At 46.3% G+C, this 19,715-nt stretch overlaps 1 protein-coding gene across 1 annotated transcript in view; it reads left to right on the forward strand.

The window, feature by feature from the left end:
• LYRM9 (LYR motif containing 9) overlaps positions 1-18,702 on the forward strand; it is a 77,618-nt gene extending 58,916 nt beyond the window's left edge. Inside the window, exons 5-7 of the transcript XR_010838212.1 lie at positions 16,723-16,893; positions 17,008-17,176; positions 18,559-18,702. The gene's annotated coding sequence lies outside the window, so the exon portion shown is untranslated. The remainder of the gene's footprint in view (positions 1-16,722; positions 16,894-17,007; positions 17,177-18,558) is intronic.
• Positions 18,703-19,715: the final 1,013 nt, after the last annotated feature.

Below are 19,715 nucleotides of genomic sequence, written 5' to 3' on the forward strand. Positions count from 1 at the left end.
TTTGTTGCTTTATGTTCTTCTACAAGAAATTTTTTAAAATTAATTCATTAATTTATTTATTTATTGGCTGCGTTGGGTCTTCGTTGTTGCTCGCGGGCTTCCTCTAGTTGCGGTGAGTAGGGGCTACTCTTCGTTGTGGTGCGCAGACTTCTCATTGCAGTGGCTTCTCTTGTTGCAGAGCACGGGCTCTAGGCATGTGGGTTTCAGTAGTAGTGGCATGTGGGCTTAGTAGTTGTGGCTCACGGGCTTAGTTGCTCTGCAGGATGTGGGATCTTCTCGGACCAGGGCTCAAACCCGTGTGCCCTGCATTGGCAGGCAGATCCTTAACTGCTGCGCCACCAGGGAAGTCCCTCTACAAGAAATTATAAATAAGTCATTTTTTAAAGTTAGCCAGAATAAAAGTAAGCAATCGCTGTATCCTTTGGTAGTTCCCTCACCTATAGCATGGGTAGTCTACACTCCTTGGCACAGCATCCAAGAGACTTGGGATCTGGTCCTTCTATGATCCAGTCACTCCCTCCTGCCCACCCCATACCCCACATGCCCCTCTCCAGCATATCGAACTGCTTAGAATTCCCAACCCCAGCCTACTTTTTCAGGCCTCCATGACTTTGCACACACTATTCCCTTTGCCTAGAATCCTTTCTCCTCTTATCAGTCCATTGGACATGTTCATCAAAACCCTGCTTAATGACCCATAAAAAACAAAATCAGTAACACTTTTGCTTTGCAAGGGCCCTTTTAAGAAATTGAAAAGACTGGGAGAACATATTTGCAAACTACATATCTGACAAATAATTTGTACCCAGAGGATATAAAGAACTCACAAAACTCAACAGGAAGAAAACAAACAACAATTTAAAAAAAAAAAAATTTATTTATTTATTTTTAGCTGTGTTGGGTCTTTGTCTCTGTGCGAGGGCTTTCTCCAGTTGTGGCGAGTGGGGGCCACTCTTCATCGCGGTGCGCGGGCCTCTCACTGTCACAGCCTCTCCCGTTGTGGAGCACAGGCTCCAGATGCGCAGGCTCAGTAGTTGTGGCTCACGGGACTAGTTGCTCCGCGGCATGTGGGATCTTCCCCGACCAGGGCTCTGACCCGTGTCCCCTGCATTGGCAGGCAGATTCTCAACCACCGCGCCACCAGGGAAGCCCAAACAACAAATTTTTAAAAAGAGCAAAAGACTTGAACAGACACTTCACCAAAGAAGATATACAAATGACAAATAAGCACATAAAAAGATGCTCAGCATCATTAGTCATTAGGGAAATGCAAAACCACAGTGAGATACTCCCTCACACCTGTTAGAATGGCTAAACAAACAAAAGCCTGAGAATACCAAATCCTGGCTAGTGTGTGGAGCAGCTGGAACTCTCATAATTGTTGGTGAAAATGTGATATGGTACAGCCATTCTGGGTTTTTTTTGTTTGTTTGTTGTTTTAAGAAAGAGGTGACAAGCTGTTTACATTTATTTATTTATTTAGGCCATGTCGAGGCATGTGAGACCTTAGTTCCCCGACCAGGGGTCGAACGCATGTCCCCTGCGGTGGAAGCACGGAGTCCTAAGTGCTGGACCGCCAGATAATTCCCGGTATAGCCATTCTGGAAAACAGTTTGGTGGTTTCTCATACACTTACCACATGACCCAGTAATCCCACTTCTAAGTGTGTAACCTCGAGAAATGAAACTTATGTTCACATACGAAGCTACACACAAAGGCTTATAGCGGCTCTCCTCATAATTGTCCCAAACTGGAAACCACCCAGTGGACTGCACATCTAGTGTGTGGAAAGTGGAGTGGAAGCTGAGAAGCTCACCGTAGGTTTTATTGACTTGAAATCAACAGGCTGCCAGATATTTCTCCAGCAAAGATGGGTTTATTCGGGATTAGCAGAGAATTGCAATTTAGGGTCCAAGAGCCATGTGCAAGTCTCTGCAAGGCATGGGAAGAAGACCACTTTTATAGAGGGGAAAGGAAGTTGGGAGGGCTGTGTAAACTAAGCGTCCGTGGCTTTTCATTGGCTGAGTTCTTACCAGGAAAGAAGAGGAGTCTTTCTTCTTCCTGTTGGTCTCTGATAGCCGCACAGGGCATGGGAGCTCCCCATCTGGTCCCCCGACTCTGTTTAATTGAGGTTTCTGTTCATTAATTTTTTACTGTTTCAGCAAGTCAGGTGGTAAATGCCGTGTAACTTCGGGCAAGCATTTGACTTCAACTTCACGGTGAGAAAGTCCGAGCCTCCATATTCTCCAAGGGGTACAGGTGGATGCACCAGGCAATAATAAAACTGGCCTTCATTAAGGTCACTAGTAGGCTGTGCAAGGTTGATTGCTTTCCAACAGGAACTTCAGCAAAGCTCTCTGCACCCCAGAGCCCCAGATAAAATATCGGGGTACTTTCCAGCATTGCACCTTATCAGTGTTTAGCTCCTCTCCTTCCTCAATCCCTGGTAAACAATTTGTTTTCATTTTTACTGTGAAATAGGAGACTTCCTCAGTTAAGCAGTAGTACCCATGTTAGGCTCTGTTAGGGAGCTGCAAAAGTGCAAGCCCCTCACAAAGCCTCCTTTGGGGAATAAAGAGTTTATTGGAGAATATTTTGGTCAATAAGGAAGGTGGAAAGCTGGGCCACATGGCCTGGGGAGAGTTCGGGACCCGGAAGACAGTGGTGTCCAGCACCTGGAGTTTCTCCCCACTGCCTGGCCAGTGTATCCTGCTCCTCCCCCCGCAATCTGCCCTCCACTCCCTACCTCAGGCACCTGCTTACTCGTGGCTTCCTCTGCCCTCTGGCTCCCACCCTCTACTTTCTCTCTGGGGGTCTTTTGGAGGTCTACCCTGCTATCAACTGCTGCTCCTATGTCTCCAGTTCAAACCCTCAGAGACAGAGGGTCTACCTCCGAGGCCACTGGCTGCCCCAGGGTGACAGGCCCACCCTTGTCCAATCGACTGGGAGGCGCATGTGATACAGAGCAGGGAAACAGGCCCAGGAAGTTCCTCAGAAGTGGCTGGACCAGGGCAGATGTCCTGAGGCTTCTAGGAGTCTCTCCAGCTGGGAATTAAGTATTAATGACAAAACAATTAATACAGAATTACAGACAAAACAAGGACCTGGAACAAGTTGCAGTTACAAAGCTGCCCCTGTTTCTGTGCATTTTCTCCACCTCTTCCCACCCATTGCATGCTTCAGTTTTCTCTTCTGGTAAAACTGCGAACATGTATTTCCCCCACATGCACCTTTACGTTCTTGATCAGGGTCCGTCAGATCATCTGGCAACTTAACCAGCAGCCTTGTGAGGTGCGTGATCCCACGTTACACGGAACCAGGGAACCAGCTTCACTGGGAGTCACTCAGATGAGTCAAGAATCTCCCAGATCCAGGCCTGGCTCTAAAGGCACTCATGGCCTCTCTGTGTGGTAGTGACAGCCTCTGCCCAAGTTTCCCGTAAGCCAGACACACCATTCCGAGGTGTGCTAGAGCCTCTGGAGGGCAGCTAGAGCCATGAAGCGGTAGCTGCCACCACCTTTGCCAACACAGAGTTCACCTTATATTGGTCTAGAACGGTAAACATGGGTCATTGCGCTCACCACGGCCCACACCTGTGCCGGGGGCAGATACAGCTACTTCCTACTGGGCCTTAAAGTACAGAACCTTAAACTCCTTCTTGCTGTGAGGCTCTGAGTAATCAGTCATTACTTATCTCTTAACTTCGGCACAACAGATAAAACCCATTTGCCATCCTTGGTCTGGGATCTGGATTGCCCTTCCGTGAGGTTTGCCTGTAGACTTACAGTTGGGTTTGAATCAGCGCTGCTCTGATGCTTCCCGCCTCAAGCGCCCCTCCCGCTGCCCCACCCGGCGCCGCCGCCTTTCAAGGGCCGAAATAGAAAGCTCAGGGATATGAAGAGTCAGAGTGCTTGAGGATACAAATGACTTCGGGGAAATGCTCATTGGAGGCCTGCGCCACCCACTTACTCCGTGACTGGCGGCTGCCCTCGCTGTAGCTTCCTGCCATCTGTAAACCGCTTGCCTTTCTCCCTTTCCCCCACCCTTTCCACTGTCCCCCCTCTTCTCAAGCTCTTTTCCAGTAGTTAATTAGTGAAGTGACATTTATGCACATATTGGGCAGACCTCTGAGAAAACAGACTGGAAAAAGGCAACACCCATTATGTGCTGTGCCCTGTGCAGACAATTTATGTGCGTTCCCTCATCCTGCAGTCATCCCACAGGCTGGGCTTTATTATTTCCATTTCACAGGAGAGGAAACTGAGGCCCAGAGGGGTTACAGAGCTAGCCCCATCCAGAAACATGGGCCTAGGGAAGTCCAGGCCACTTGCATGCTTTAAGCCACCCAGGACTGAGGCAGATTCGGTGTCTGGAACCACAGTTGGGGGCAGGCTGCAGATTGCTGGGTCTCCACTCAGTGCAGGCCCCCAGTGAGTGGAGAGAAGGCTCTCCCACCAAATTCAGATCTCGGAGCTCAGGGACTGACATCTACTTCTACACGCCCATCCATCCATCCATTGGCTAGTCACTCATTCATTCTTCAAAAGTCCATTGACTGGGAAACCTTCAAGATGGTGGAAGAGTAAGACGTGGAGATCACCTTCCTCCCCACAAATACATCAAAAATACATCTACATGCGGAACAACTCCTACAGAACACCTACCGAATGCTGGCAGAAGACCTCAGACTTCCCAAAAGGCAAGAAACTCCCCATGTACCTGGGGAGGGCAAAAGGAAAAAGGAAAAACAGAGACAAAAGCATAGGGATGGGCCCTGCACACCTGGGAGGGAGCTGTGAAGGAGGAAAAGTTTCCACACACTAGGAAGCCCCTTCACTGGCAGAGACAGGGGGTGGGTGGGGGGAACCTTTGGAGCCACGGAGGAGAGCTCAGCAACAGGGGTGCAGAGGGCAAAGTGGAGAGATTCCCGCACAGAGGATAGGTGCCGACCAGCACTCACCATCCCGAGAGGCTTGTCTGCTCACCCGCTGGAGCGGGCGGGGGCCGGGAGCTGAGGCTCAGGCTTCAGAGGTCGGATCCCAGGGAGAGGACTGGGGTTGGCTGTGTGAACACAGCCCGAAGGGGCTAGCGTACCACGGCTAGCTGGGAGGGAGTCCGGGAAAAAGTCTGGACCTGCCCTAGAGGCAAGAGACCATTGTTTCGGGGTGCATGAGGAGAGGGGATTCCTTTCCTGTCTGCCCACAGAAGGCAGAGCACTGCCTAAATGAGCTCCAGAGACAGGCGCGAGCCGCGGCTATCAGCGCGGACAACAGAGACAGGCATGAAATGCTAACATTGCTGCTGCAGCCACCAAGAATCCCGTGTGCAAGCACGGGTCACTATCCACACCCCCCGGGGGCCTGTGCAGCCCACTACTGCCAGGGTCCTGTGATCCAGGGACAACTTCCCCAGGGGGAACACACGGCGCAGCTCAGGCTGTTGCAATGTCACACCAACCTCTCCTGCCACAGGCTCGCCCTGCATTACCCCTCCCTCCCCCTGGCCTGAGTGAGCCAGAGGCCCCTAATCAGCCACTGCTTTAACCCTGTCCTATCTGGGTGGGAACAGAAGCCTGAGGGCGACCTACACGCAGAGGCGGGGCCAAATCCAAAGCTGAACCCCGGGAGCTGTGCGAACAAAGGAGAGAAACGGAAATCTCTCCCAGCAGCCTCAGGAGCAGCGGATTAAAGCTCCACAATCACCTTGATGTACCCTGCATCTGTGGAAGACCTGAATAGACAAGGAATCATCCCAAAATTGATGCGGTGGACTTTGGGAGCAACTGTAGACTTGGGGTTTGCTGTCTGTGACTGATTTGTTTCTGATTTTTATGTTTATCTTAGTATAGTTTTTAGCACTTGTTATCATTCGTGGATTTGTTTATTGGTTTGGTTGCTCTCTTCGTTTTAAAAAAATTATTATTTTTTTATTTTTTATTTTAATAATCCTTAAATTTATTATTTTTAAATTTATTTTCCTTTCTTTCTTTCTCCCTTTTCTTCTGAGCCATGTGGCTGACAGGGTCTTGGTGCTCCAGCCTGATGTCAGGCCTGAGCCTCTGAGGTGGGAGAGCTGAGTTGAGGACATTGGACCACCAGAGACCTCCCAGCCCCATGTAATATCAATTGGCAAGACCTCTCGCAGAGATCTCCATCTCAGTGCTAAGACCCAGCTCCACCCAATGGCCAGCAAACTCCAGTGCTGGACACTCCATGCCAAACAACTAGCAAGACAGGAACACAACCCCATCCATTAGCAGAGAGGCTGCCTAAAATCATACTAAGTTCACAGACACCCCAAAACACACCACAGGATGCAGCCCTGCCCACAAGAAAGACAAGATCCAGCCCCACCCACCAGAACACAGGCACCAGTCCCCTCCACCAGGAAGCCTACACAACCCACTGGACCAACCTCACCCACTGGGGGCAGACACCAAAAACAATGGGAACTACGAACCTGCAGCCTGTGAAAAAGAGACCCCAAACACAGTAAGTTAAGCAAAATGAGAAGACATAGAAATATGCAACAGATGAAGAAGCAAGGTAAAAACCCACCAGACCAAACAATTGATGAGGAAATAGGCAGTCTACCTGAAAAAGAATTCAGAATAATGATAGTAAACATGATCCAAAATCTTGGAAATAGAATGGAGAAAATACAAGAAATGTTTAACAAGGACCTAGAAGAACTAAAGAGCAAACAAACAATGATGAACAACACAATAAATGAAATTAAAAATTCCTAGAAGAAATCAGTAGCAGAGTAACTGAGGGAGAAGAACGGATAAGTGACCTGGAAGATAAAATAGTGGAAATAACTACTGCAGAGCAGAATAAAGAAAAAAGAATGAAAAATATTGAGGAAAGTCTCAGAGACTTCTGGGACAACATTAAATGCACCAACATTTGAATTATAGGGGTCCCAGAATAAGAAGAGAAAAAGAAAGGGTCTGAGAAAATATTTGAAGAGATTATAGTTGAAAACTTCCCTAACATGGGAAAGGAACTAGTCAATCAAGTCCAGGAAGTGCAGAGAGTCCCATATAGGATAAATCCAAGGAGAAACACACCAAGATACATATTAATCAAACTATCAAAACTTAAATACAGGGCTTCCCTGATGGTGCAGTGGTTGAGAGTCTGCCTGCCAATGCAGGGGACATGGGTTAATACCCCGGTCTGGGAGCATCCCACATGCCGCGGAGCGGCTGGACCTGTGAGCCATGGCCGCTGAGCCTGCACGTCCGGAGACTGTGCTCCACAGCGGGAGAGGACACAATAGTGAGAGGCCCGCATACCGCGCAAAAAAAAAAAAAAAGTTAAATACAAGAAAAAATATTAAAAGCAGCAAGGGAAAAGCAACAAATAACATACAAGGGAATCCCTGTAAGATTAACAGCTGATCTTTTTTTGCTTAAGAATTTTTTTAAAATTAATTAACTTATTTATTTATTTTTGGTTGCATTGGGTCTTCATTGCTGCGTGTGGGCTTTCTCTAGCTGCAACAAGCAGGAGCTACTCTTTGTTGTGGTGCGCGGGCTTCTCATTGTAGTGGCTTCTCTTGTTGTGGAGCACAGGCTCCAGGCATGCAAGTTTCAGTAGTTGTGGCACATAAGCTCAGTGGTTATGGCTCACAGGCTCTAGAGTACAGGCTCAGTAGTTGTGGCACATGGGCTTAGTTGCTCTGCAGCATGTGGGATCTTCCCAGACCAGGGCTCAAACCCATGTTCCCTGCAATGGCAGGCAGATTCCTAACCACTGTGCCACCACGGAAGTCCTTAACAGCTGATTTTTCAGCAGAAACTGCAAGCCAGAAGGGAATGGCAGGACATCTTTAAAGTGATGAAAGGGAAAACCTACAACCAAGATTACTGTACCTAGCAAGGAGCTCATTCAGGTTTGATGGAGAAATTAAAACCTTTACAGAGAAGCAAAAGCTAAGAGAATTCAGCACCACCAAACCAACTTTACAACAAATGCTAAAGGAACTTCTCTAGGCAGGAAACACAAGAGAAGGAAAAGACCTACAATAACAAACCCAAAACAATTAAGAAAATCGTAATATGAACATACATATTGATAATTACCTTAAATGTAAATGGATTAAATGCTCCAACCAAAAGACATAGAATGAATGGATACAAAAACAAGACCTGTATATATGCTGTCTACAAGAGACCCACTTCAGATCTAGGGACACATACAGACTGAAAGTGAGGGGATGGAAAAAGATATTCAAGGAAACCAGGAGTAGCAATTCTCTTATCAGACAAAATAGACTTTAAAATAAAGACTATTACAAGAGACAAAGAAGGACACTACATAATGATCAAGGGATCAAACCAAGAAGAAGATATAACAATTGTAAATATTTATGCACCCAACATAGGAGCACCTCAATACATAAGGCAAATGCTAACAGCCATAAAAGGGGAAATTGACAGTAACACAATTAATAGTAGAGGACTTTAACACCCCACTTTCACCAATGGACAGATCATCCAAAATGAAAATAAATAAGGAAACACAAGCTTTAAATGACACATTAAACAAGATGGACTTAATTGATATTTATAGGACATTCCATCCAAAAACAACAGAATACACTTTCTTCTCAAGTACTCATAGAATATTCTCCAGGATAGACCATATCTTGGGTCACAAATCAAGCCTTGGTAAATTTAGGAAAATTGAAATCATATCAAGTATCTTTTCCGACCATAATACTATGAGACTAGATATCAATTACAGGAAAAGAACTATAAAAAATACAAACACATGGAGGCCAAACAATATGCTACTAAATAACCAAGAGATCACTGAAGAAATCAAAGAGGAAATAAAAAAATACCTAGAAACAAATGACAATGAAAACACGATGACCCAAAACCTATGAGATGCAGAAAAAGCAGTTCTAAGAGGGAAGTTTATAGCAGTACAGTCCTACCTCAAGAAACAAGAAACATCTCAAATAAACAAACTAACCTTACACTTAAAACAATTAGAGAAAGAAGAACAAAAATACCTGAAAGTTAACAGAAGGAAAGAAATCATAAAGATCAGATCAGAAATAAATGAAAAAGAAATGAAGGAAATGATAGCAAAGATCAATAAAACTAAAAGCTGGTTCTTGGAGAAGATAAACAAAATTGATAAACCATTAGCCAGACTCATCAAGAAAAAATGGGTGAAGACTCAAATCAACAGAATTAGAAATGAAAAAGAAGTAACAACTGACACTGCAGAAATACAAAGGATCATGAGAGATTACTACAAGCAACTATATACCAATAAAATGAACAACCTGGAAGAAATGGACTGATTCTTAGAGAAGCACAACCTTCTGAGACTGAATGAGGAAGAAATAGAAAATATAAACAGACCAGTCACAAGCACTGAAATGGAAACTGTGATTACAAATCTTCCAACAAACAAAAGCCCAGGACCAGATGGCTTCACAGGTGAATTCTATTAAACATTTAGAGAAGAGCTAACACCTATCCTTCTCAAACTCTTCCAAAATATAGCAGAGGGAGGAACACTCCCAAACTCATTCTACGAGGCCACCATCAATCACCCTGATAGCAAAACCAGACAAAGATGTTACAAGAAAAGAAAGCTACAGGCCTATGTCACTGATGAACATAGATGCAAAAATCCTTAACAAAATACTAGCAAACAGAATCCAACAGCACATTAAAAGGATCCTACACTGTGATCAAGTGGGGTTTATCCCAGGAATGCAAGGATTCTTCATATATGCAAATCAACAATCTGATACACCATATTAACAAATTGAAGGATAAAAGCCGTATGATAATCTCAATAGATGCAGAAAAATCTTTTGACAAAATTCAACACCGATTTATGATAAAAACTCTCCAGAAAGTAGGCATAGAGGGAACCTACCTCAACATAATAAAGGCCATATATGACAAACCCACAGCCAACATTGTCCTCAATGGTGAAAAACTGAAACCATTTCCTTTAAGATCAGGAACAAGAAAAGGTTGCCCACTCTCACTGCTATTATTCAACATAGTTTTGGAAGTTTTAGCCGCAGCAATCAGAGAAGAAAAAGAGATAAAAAGGAATACAAATCAGAAAAGAAGTAAAACTGTCACTGTTTGCAGATGACATGATACTATACCTAGGGACTCCTAAAGATGCTACCAGAAAACTACTAGAGCTAATCAATGAATTTTGTAAAGTAGCAGAATACAAAATTAATGCACAGAAATCTCTTGCATTCCTATACTAATGATGAAAAATCTGAAAGAGAAATTAAGGAAACACTTGCATTTATCATTGCAACAAAAAGAATAAAGTACCTAGGAATAAACCTACCTAAGGAGACAAAAGACCTTTTCTATGCAGAAAACTATAAGACACTGATGAAAGAAATTAAAGATGATACAAACAGATGTAGAGATACATCTGTTTGTATCTGTAGTTTTTCCTTAAAAAACTAAAAATAGAACCACCATATGACCCAGCAATTCCACTACTGGGCATATACCCTGAGAAAACCATAATTCAAAAACAGTCATGTTTTTGAAAACTGTTTCAAAAACAGTCACAATGTTCATTGCAGCTCTATTTACAATAGCCAGGACATGGAAGCCACCTAAGTGTCCATCGACAGATGAATGGATAAAGAAGATGTGGTACATATATACAATGGAATATTATTCAGCCATAAAAAGAAACAAAATTGAGTTATTTGTAGTGAGGTGGATGGACCTAGAGTCTGACATACAGAGTGAAAGAAGTCGGAAAGAGAAAAACAAATACCATATGCTAACACATATATATGGAATCTAAAAAAGAAAAAAAAAAGTGGTTCTGAAGAAACTAAGGGCAGGACAGGAGTAAAGACACAGATGTAGAGAGTGGAGTTGAGGACATGGGGAGGGGGAAGGGTATGCTGGGACGAAGTGAGAAAGTAGCATTGACATTTATACACTACCAAGTGTAAAATAGATAACTAGTGGGTAGCAGCTGCATCGCCCAGGGAGATCAGCTCGTTGCTTTGTGACCACCTAGAGGGGTGGGATAGGGAGGGTGGGAGGGAGATGCAAAAGGGAGGGGATATGGGGATATATGTATACATATAGCTGATTCACTTTGTTATACAGCAAAAACCGACACAATATTGTAAAGCAATTATACTCTAATAAAGATGTTAAAAACAAAAAAAAGTCCATTGACTGCTGCATACCCATTCGGAAGCTACTGTATAATGAAGAAGATAGGCAATAGCAAGGGTTGACAAGGATGTAGAGAAATCAGAACACTCATGCACTGCTGGGCGGAATGTAAAATGGAACAGCCACTTTGGAAAACATTAGGGCAGTTCCTCAAGAAGTTAAACATAAAGTTATCCTATGACCCAACAATTCACTCCTCTTTATAAGAATTGAAAGAATTGAAAATATCTTTCCATACAAAACCTGTACTCAGATGTTCATAGCAGCATTATTCATAATATCCAAGTGGTGAAGGCAAGTCAAATGCCCATCAACTGATGAATGGATAAGCAAAATGTGCTATGTCCGTACAATAGAATATTATTCGGTCATAAAAAGGAATGAAGTACTAATACATGCTACCCCATGAAAAAACCTTGAAAACATGCTAAGTGAGAGAAGCCAGGCACAAAGGCCACATATTTCATGATTCCATTTATATAAAATGTTTATATAAAATATACAGAATAGGCAAGTCCATAGGGACAAAGGGCAGATTAGCAGTTTGCTAGGGCTAGGGGGAGGAGGAAATGGGGGGTGACTGCTAATGGGTGTGGGGTTTCTTTTGGGAGGAATGGAAATGTTCTGGAATTAGATTCTGGTGATGGTTGCACAGCCTTGTGAATATAAAACTCACTGAATTGTACACTTTTCAAGGGTGGATCTTATGGTATGTGAATTTTATCTCAATTAAAAATTTTATTGAGCATCTACTATTTGCCAGACAGTGCTGGTGCTACAGAGATGTGTGAGGTGTGGCCTTGGCCTTGGGGAGCTTGCATCTAGTAAAGGAGACAGAAGAGTGAGCCCACAATGAAAAGAGTAGGATCAGTGTTGAGCTGGAGGGGAACCCAGGGAAGCCTGAGGATAAAGGGTCAGGGGAACATTTTAGAGATGACAGTATTGTGAAGTGGAGCAGAGTCTGAGAGGGATTAGAGGGATGGGGACGGGGAGCTGCTGGGAAGGATGTTCCAAGCAGAGAGAACAATGTGTGCAAAAGGTGTGGCTTGCTGGGGAGCTCCCACAGAAGGGGAGAACCTTGAGGTTGGGACCAGGATGAGGCCGGAGAGGCAGAGGTGTCAGATGCCAAAGGCCAAGTTTCCCTCCTACAGTAGCGTGGGAGGAATGTTCCCCAGGCAAGAAGAAATAAAGCATCAACCTCCTCTGAGGGCACTCCTACAGGTCTGATTTACATACACAGCAAACAAACTGCCTGTGCCCCTGCGGCGCCTGGAGAGTACAAAGAAGGGTAAACAAGAAAGCAACTATCACCCTTATTTCCACCACTCTTCATATTTTAATATTTTTTTCTCAGTTTTTTCGACTTTACATGATGGGGATTATTCTGCACTATAATCTGATGTTTTTACTGATACATAAACATTATTCCTTGTCTTTAAAAAAATTCTTAAAACACTTCATTTCTTTGACTGTGTAACGGTCCACCATAACCCTGGAGCCTAAAGCTGGACCAGCATGCCTTTCTCGAATGATGATCATTTAGGCTGTTTCTGAGTCTTATACACCATGATGCCCCGAACATCTTTGTGGCCAGAGCCTGGAGTCACACGTGCTGGTTATTGCTGCATTCTGCTTTTTTGGCGGGCACCCTGGTCGACGAGGCGACTCTCCCAAGAGCACCAGAGACAAGACATGCACGAGCTGGAGAGACTCAGAAAGCCCAGATATCAGAACTGAAAAGGCTCCAGAGAACCTTAATTGAGAAAACAGAGGCCCACAGGGCTCACATGGCCCAACCAAAGATAGCACAGCTATTTAGGGAAGGATCCAAGAAGGTGTGCTTAGCTGGTGGGAAGGCACTTAGAACTTCTCTTTGGATCAGCATCCCACATCCTCAGAGGCTGAAGCTGGGGAGAAAGTGACCAGACACTCCTCTTCCTCCTCCATTTGGCCTAACCCTAACCCACTTGTAGCAGTGTAGCCGGTGCTCTGCCCCCATCCTACGTTGCAGTGCACCCTGGGAACTCCAGCTGCCAGCATCTGCATCCCTGGGCCTGAGGGCTTTTCCAGAGCGAAGGAAGGCTACCCTGCCCACAGTAGGCCTTGGGGAGTTAACTCACTACCTTGCTCCCAGGAACAGCCTCAAACACTGATACTCTAGAACTGCTGGGCAAACAGCCAGCAGCCCCGCCCCTCAGGTGAGGTCTGGGTTCTAGGTTTCTCTGTGGGGTTGAATTCCAGTTGCCTGTTGTGGTAACTGGCTTAATAGCGCACACGTCATGGCTTCCTGCCCTTCCTCACTCCCCTACTGATGTCTCCTGCACAGTCCCAAGATACTACTTGCACCAAAATCCTTGACCTTTGAAGTACCACACCTCAGGACTTGCCCCGATGCCATGCCAAGTATTAATCCTCAACCCGGGAAGTAGTGTGGAAGGACAGAAAGGGGACGATGTTCTGGGAAGCACTGACAAGAAATTGGGCCCTTAAAGAAAATTCCTGGCTGGCCCTGCCCCCGAGAGCTGGTCAGGTCCTCAAGCCACTGTTCCCGCCCTGCCAGTAAAGTGCCAGGCCTGCGCCAGCCAGCGTAAATCATGCTCCGGGGACTCAGCCCTCAAAGCCGCCTATATCCTGGTCCACCATAGGTCTGTCCACCTCAGGTGACAACTGGGGCATTTCCAGCAAAAGTCCCTCTACTCTGTCACCTCCAAGTCATTCAAGGTGGGACAAAGCCAGGTGACCTCAGCTACTGGGCTGCTGGAAGTTGTGTGACTCATGCCCTCCAGTGGTTAGTCAACAAATGACATGGGGCTAAGGGACAGGGGTCCTGTGTGAGACGTAGGGTATCAGAACTGGAGGATCCTTAGAAATCCTCTTCCCAACGCCTTCCTGTGACAGGTGAGGGGCATGAAGCCTACATAGGGCAAGTGACATCACAGGTCACACACAGGCACAAGTGTAGAGAAAGAGCCAAACGTGCACGTCTTCTGGTGTACACGCCTTGTAGTTATTTGCATCCGACTTTCATAATTTTTGTCACACCTGCATACCACCTACATAATTATTTGCTTATTTTCCCCTTAAGTTGACTCTTTTTTAACTTAAATAAATGTAATTCTAAAACCAATTTTTATCATTTCCCACAGACAGTAACCACATTAATAAGTACTTCAATTATTAAAATTAAAAAATGTTATTCCAGGTACCGCCCCCAAATCCCCTCTGGATTGATCACACTTTGGGAACCCTGTCATTTGACTGAAAAGAGACCCCAGGTCACACACCTTTAGCATCATAAGCAAGGGCATCTACTGAGCGCCTACAGTGTGCAGAGCCCTGAGGTTATATGTGGGGGGAGAGCAACCACGTCTCTATCTCAAAGGCAGCGGGTGGTACCAGGGAACCTGGAGAAGGAGGAGGAGAAAGGCCTGCTGGGTATAAGGGAGGTCAGGGGCCTGCTGGCCTAGAAGAAGCAGTCCAGCACGAATTGCTGTGAGACCTTGGTCTTCCCCATCTGCCAGGACAGGAACTCCTAGTATCCACTGAGTGCCTGGTACTTTGAAGACAGGATCTCATTGTATCCTCAGGAAAATCCTACAGAGAAGCTCTTACTGGTCTCTTTTTGCAGCTAAAGAAACTGAGGCTGGGGCTGGGGTTAAGGAATCTGGCCAAGGTCATCTGGCTGAGCTGGGACTGGGACACAGCCCACAGCCCCATTGTGACCTCACAGACCCATGTGTACAGGGGGTGAAGATAAGCCTGATTGTCACAAGCCTTGCAAATCAACCGTTGCAGTGCTTGCCCGAGGCTGCCCGGCCCGGCTGAAGCTGGGGGGCTGCTCCTAAATCCTCCAGGCCACCCTGAGGGCAGACAGCACATGCCAGGTGCAAAGGATGCTGAGCTGGAGCTTCCTGGAGGGGAAGGGGAGTTCCCTGGATCCAGAGACATAGGGCATCTCCACTGTGGAGGATGGACATTTAGCATCAATGGGGGTTTAGGCTTTTCCCCTGGCCTGAGATGCCCTCCTCTGTCCCTTCACCCCTCCTAGTCCTTCTGTCCTGCAAGTGACCCCCTCGCCTGAAGAATTTTAGCCTCCTTGAGCCCCTATCCCTGAAGGCCTGGTGCCCTCGGCATCTAAGCAGCACAGCCGAGCACTTTGCAGAGTACTGGAGTCAGCACAAAGGCCCTCAGGGGAGAGCTCCCTGGCCTCGGAGCTGGGAGAGGCAAGCCTGCATTTCTGGCTGTCCAGTTTTGATCCATGGGTCCTTGAGCCAGTGGGCCGCCTCTCTGAGCCTCAGTGCCCCTGCTGCAAAATGGGAACAATGACACTTTCAAGAGGTTGGGTACAGTACCGTGCACAACTCCTCCATGCAATCGATGTTTGAGCACCTACTGTGTACCAAGGTAATACAGCAATAAATGTGACAGAGCCCTCCTGTCCTTATGGAATTTAGAGTATGCTGTAGGGTGGCCCTCCTTCCCTTATTCTGGGAGTGAAGAGGACAAGGGCTGTGTCTTGAGGATCACCCCTTTGCCACCAGCGTGCTGAATCCTGCCTAACGGGTACCCCATAAACACATGGCATAGGAAGAACCCACTTTTGGTGTCTGACAGTTTTGGGTGCAAATTACAGATTACAGTAACTCCCCCAAAGAGCTGGTGAGAGGATTCTAGGGGGGCTTCTGTGAAGCAGAGGCACATGGCAGGGACTCCTCCTTTCTGGGGGCTCTGTGCCAGCCTTGTACTGCACAGAGCTGGCACCAGAGGCTGGCGGGGATGGGGGGAAGAACATTGAACCCCAGGTGACCCTCAGCTCTTACCTTGGCCTGTTTCCCACCTCCTTCCTGCTACTTTTTTGCCTTGCTCCTGGGGTGTGCTCGCCTGCAGAAAAACGGGCACGCGCACAGGGGCACACAAGGTGGGGGGTCATCTGGAACCCATTGCTGACCCTGGGCCAAGCCTCAGCCCTGCCCCTTACGAGCTGAGTGACAAGGAGCTGGTTTCTCAACCTTTCTGTGTCTCGTTTCCTTACTCGTGAAATCGGCATAGGAATAGTACCATTGCAGAGGGCTGCTGGAGGATGGGCCGAGACGAGGACTGGAAAAGCTCGGGCCAGGTATAGTTAAGCAAGTGCTCCAACCACGATAGTTGCAATTATTCTTATCACAGAGAATTATTATTACAGGTGGGTGGGGAAGAAAATATTTCAAGAAAGGCAGTGGGATATGGTGCAGGACCCTTGCTCCCCCAGGGCTGTGTCCTGGCTCTGTCCCTCACAGGGGGTGGCAGGATGGAGGGGGTAGAAAGGGGGACTCCAGGGTTTTAGCCTGAACACTACCTGACTGTGTGATCTCGGACAAGTCATTTAACTTCACGCTGAACCTCAATTTCCCACCTATAAAATGGGGCTAGTAATAATATTCACCTCACAACCTGTTGTGTGGATTAAACAGTCGACATATACAAGCGCCTTGCTTAGTAAGCGGTCTCTCTGATCATTGTTTCCGTAGAAAGAGCTTCAAAGTTGCTAATTCCCACTGGCCAACTGGACTGAACCATCTCTACCACCTGGTGTAGAGACAGATCAACTTTATTTGATGGAAAATCAGTCCCAGGATGATGAGGCTGACTAATTCCAGCGCTGGTTGCTATCGGCGTGGTGCCCATGATGTGCTGGAAAGGTATGGGGGAGGATATCTCTCCACAGCGGCCTTGGAACCTCCATCTGCACCCTCCCGGGGGCCCACGTGTCCTCTGACTGCCGTTCAAGGTGCTCTTTGATTTCTCCTGTGCAGCATTCACCTGCCACATCCATCATCGACAGAGGCCCAGGAATGTGGCCTGTTGGGTAAGCTGGGCCAAAGGTGAGGCAGACCCAGAAAGCACAGGACAAGCAGAGATGGAAATCCCTGACGATCTCCAGGATGGAGACCAGCCCTAGACCCCGCAGAGTAGAGCTCTGGGGTGAGCATCACTGTTTGTGCCAGATTAGAGACTGCCTGCTGTGGGACTGTGGGTAATCTCTTAACCTCTCTGTGTGTCACCATCCTTACTGCTATTTTTACTCCCCTCTTTGCTATTTGCTAATTAAAAGAGTATTGGGATAGTGGTGATGGTTACACACAACATTGTGAATATAATAAAAACCACTGTGAAGTGCACACTTTAAAATAGTTAAAATGGTGAATTTTATGTTATATCCGTTTTATCCTAATAAGAAAATAAATAAATGAGTGTAATGTTATGGAGAGAAAGAGAATTGGGAATTTAAAAGCAAATGTTTGTAGTAGAGTGCTGACCCATGTGAAGAAGGGAACTTTGGAAGTCAGGTCATGTCACCTGCTTGCTCTTTGTCAAAAAGTAAATTGGGGCTTCCCTGGTGGCGCAGTGGTTGAGAATCCGCCTGCCGATGCAGGGGACACGGGTTCGTGCCCCGGTCCGGGAAGATCCCACATGCCGCGGAGCGGCTGGGCCCGTGAGCCATGGCCGCTGAGCCTGGGCGTCCGGAGCCTGTGCTCCGCAATGGGAGAGGCCACAACAGTGAGAGGCCCGCAAAAAAAAAAAAAAAAAAAAAAAAAGTAAATTGTTCCCCTCTGACCCATAGCAGGAACCAAAATTCTTGCATGGCTGCCTTTTTGCTCCATAGCTCAAAGCATGTTCTTATATTACATTTACTCACTTTATCTTGGCCACTCTTTCTTTCTTTCTTTTTTTTGAATTTTATTTTTATACAGCAGGTTCTTATTAGTTATCTATTTTATACATATTAGTGAGTACATGTCAATCCCAATCTCCCAATTCATCCCACCACCACCACACCCCACCCCGCTCTCCCCCTTTGGTGTCCATTATGTGAAAAGTCAGGCCCAGAGATGAGAGTTGACTTTTCTGAGGTCACACAGCAGCTCAGTATCAGAGCTGTCACTAGAACCCAGGACCTCTCAGGCTAAATTGCAGCCACATCGTCAAAGCCTTTTACTCAGGTTGTACATCACTGCTGACCCAAACCCTGCCATGAGCCAAGAACATCCTGCTTGGTAGATGCTGGATTAGAGGTGAGATGGCAGCCTTGAGGCTCAGGCTAGTAACCTGAGCATAATGCAAAGGAACAGGAAAAGGAAACAAATGGTTACAGAGCCCTAACTCTGGGCCAGCTACTCTGGGGGCCCTTGACTGGCACCACCCATGATTCATTCAGCTTATGCTTCTCCAGTGCCCACTCTGTGCCGGTCAGTCGGTGTTGGGGATATTGGGTGATGGGACAGCACAGTCCCTTACTCCCAAGGGCTTGTGATTTAGTAGGGAGACAGTCAGGAGATCGGGGTTCCTGCCTGCCTCTGCCACAGATTCACCTGAGACTCCAGATGCCTTGGTTTCCATACCAGTCCAGAGGGGAAGGAATCAAAGAAGACAGTGGACACACAGGCAGCTGGCTGGTTATAAGCATGACATACTTCAGGAGGTCATGTAAAGGGAGGCCCCTTGCAGAGGTAAGCTGACAACAAGATAATGAGTACATAGGGACACTCTCCAGGGACTGCATTTGGGAGTGGTCCTCTTCATCAGGGTGGGAGCATCTAAGAAAGTGATCCAGGGCACCATCCTCAAATGAAGGGCAAGACATGTCCTGGGATTCCACTGCCCATGCATCCAAAGCCAGCTGTCTTATGTCTGATTGATTAAATAACTGAATAACTGCATTTTCTGAAGCAAAACCAACCAGGTGTTCTGAGGCCAAGCAGATGGGATTCTAGAGGAGTCCATGAATGCCAAGTAGTAGTACCCATCTCACAGGATTGGTGGAGGAGTTAAAGGAGTTAATACATGTATCTGCTGCAGGTATAGTCAGAATATGTGGAAGCAGTTACAGGGAATAGGGTTAGAGTGAGGCAAACTCCTAGTCATCCCTCAAAACCCTGCCCTGGTGTCCTCTCCCCTGCGAACCTTCCCTGAGCAATGCAGTTTCAGCTTCTTCAGGATGCCACCCCTCCAACACTGTATGTACCACTCGATACAATAATTATCTATTCTTTTCTCTAAGCTTTGTACTTCCTGAACTCAGGGACTCTGCATCTCTCCTCAAGCAGTATTAGTTTCCCTGAACTGAACTGGCTAAAGCCTAAATGAAGAATGGCTTTGATATATTGCAACTCGTCGCAGTCTACTCCTATTTTTCATTCATTCATTCACTCAACAGAGATCTTTGAGCTCCTCTTCATGTCTTTATTCAGTTTTTTCTATCTTAGGCAAATTCAACTGATTATAATTCTGCATTTAATTTGGAAAATGAGGGAAGGAAATGAATGGATTGTGACAGCGATGTGTTAGGATGGTGAGATCAAGGGTGGGTTTTTTCCCCTCCATTTTTGACTCTTACCTAACATAGTTGTTACTTTACTTTTGTAATGGAACAATTCATCCCATATAGGAATACTGTATTCGAGAAAGGATAAAGAAGTTAAAATGCAATTTCTGTTATAAGAAAGCATTTTTTTTCCCCTGT

This window comes from Kogia breviceps, chromosome 19 (genome assembly GCF_026419965.1).
Source record: "Kogia breviceps isolate mKogBre1 chromosome 19, mKogBre1 haplotype 1, whole genome shotgun sequence".
In the NCBI taxonomy this organism is placed as follows: domain Eukaryota; kingdom Metazoa; phylum Chordata; class Mammalia; order Artiodactyla; family Physeteridae; genus Kogia; species Kogia breviceps.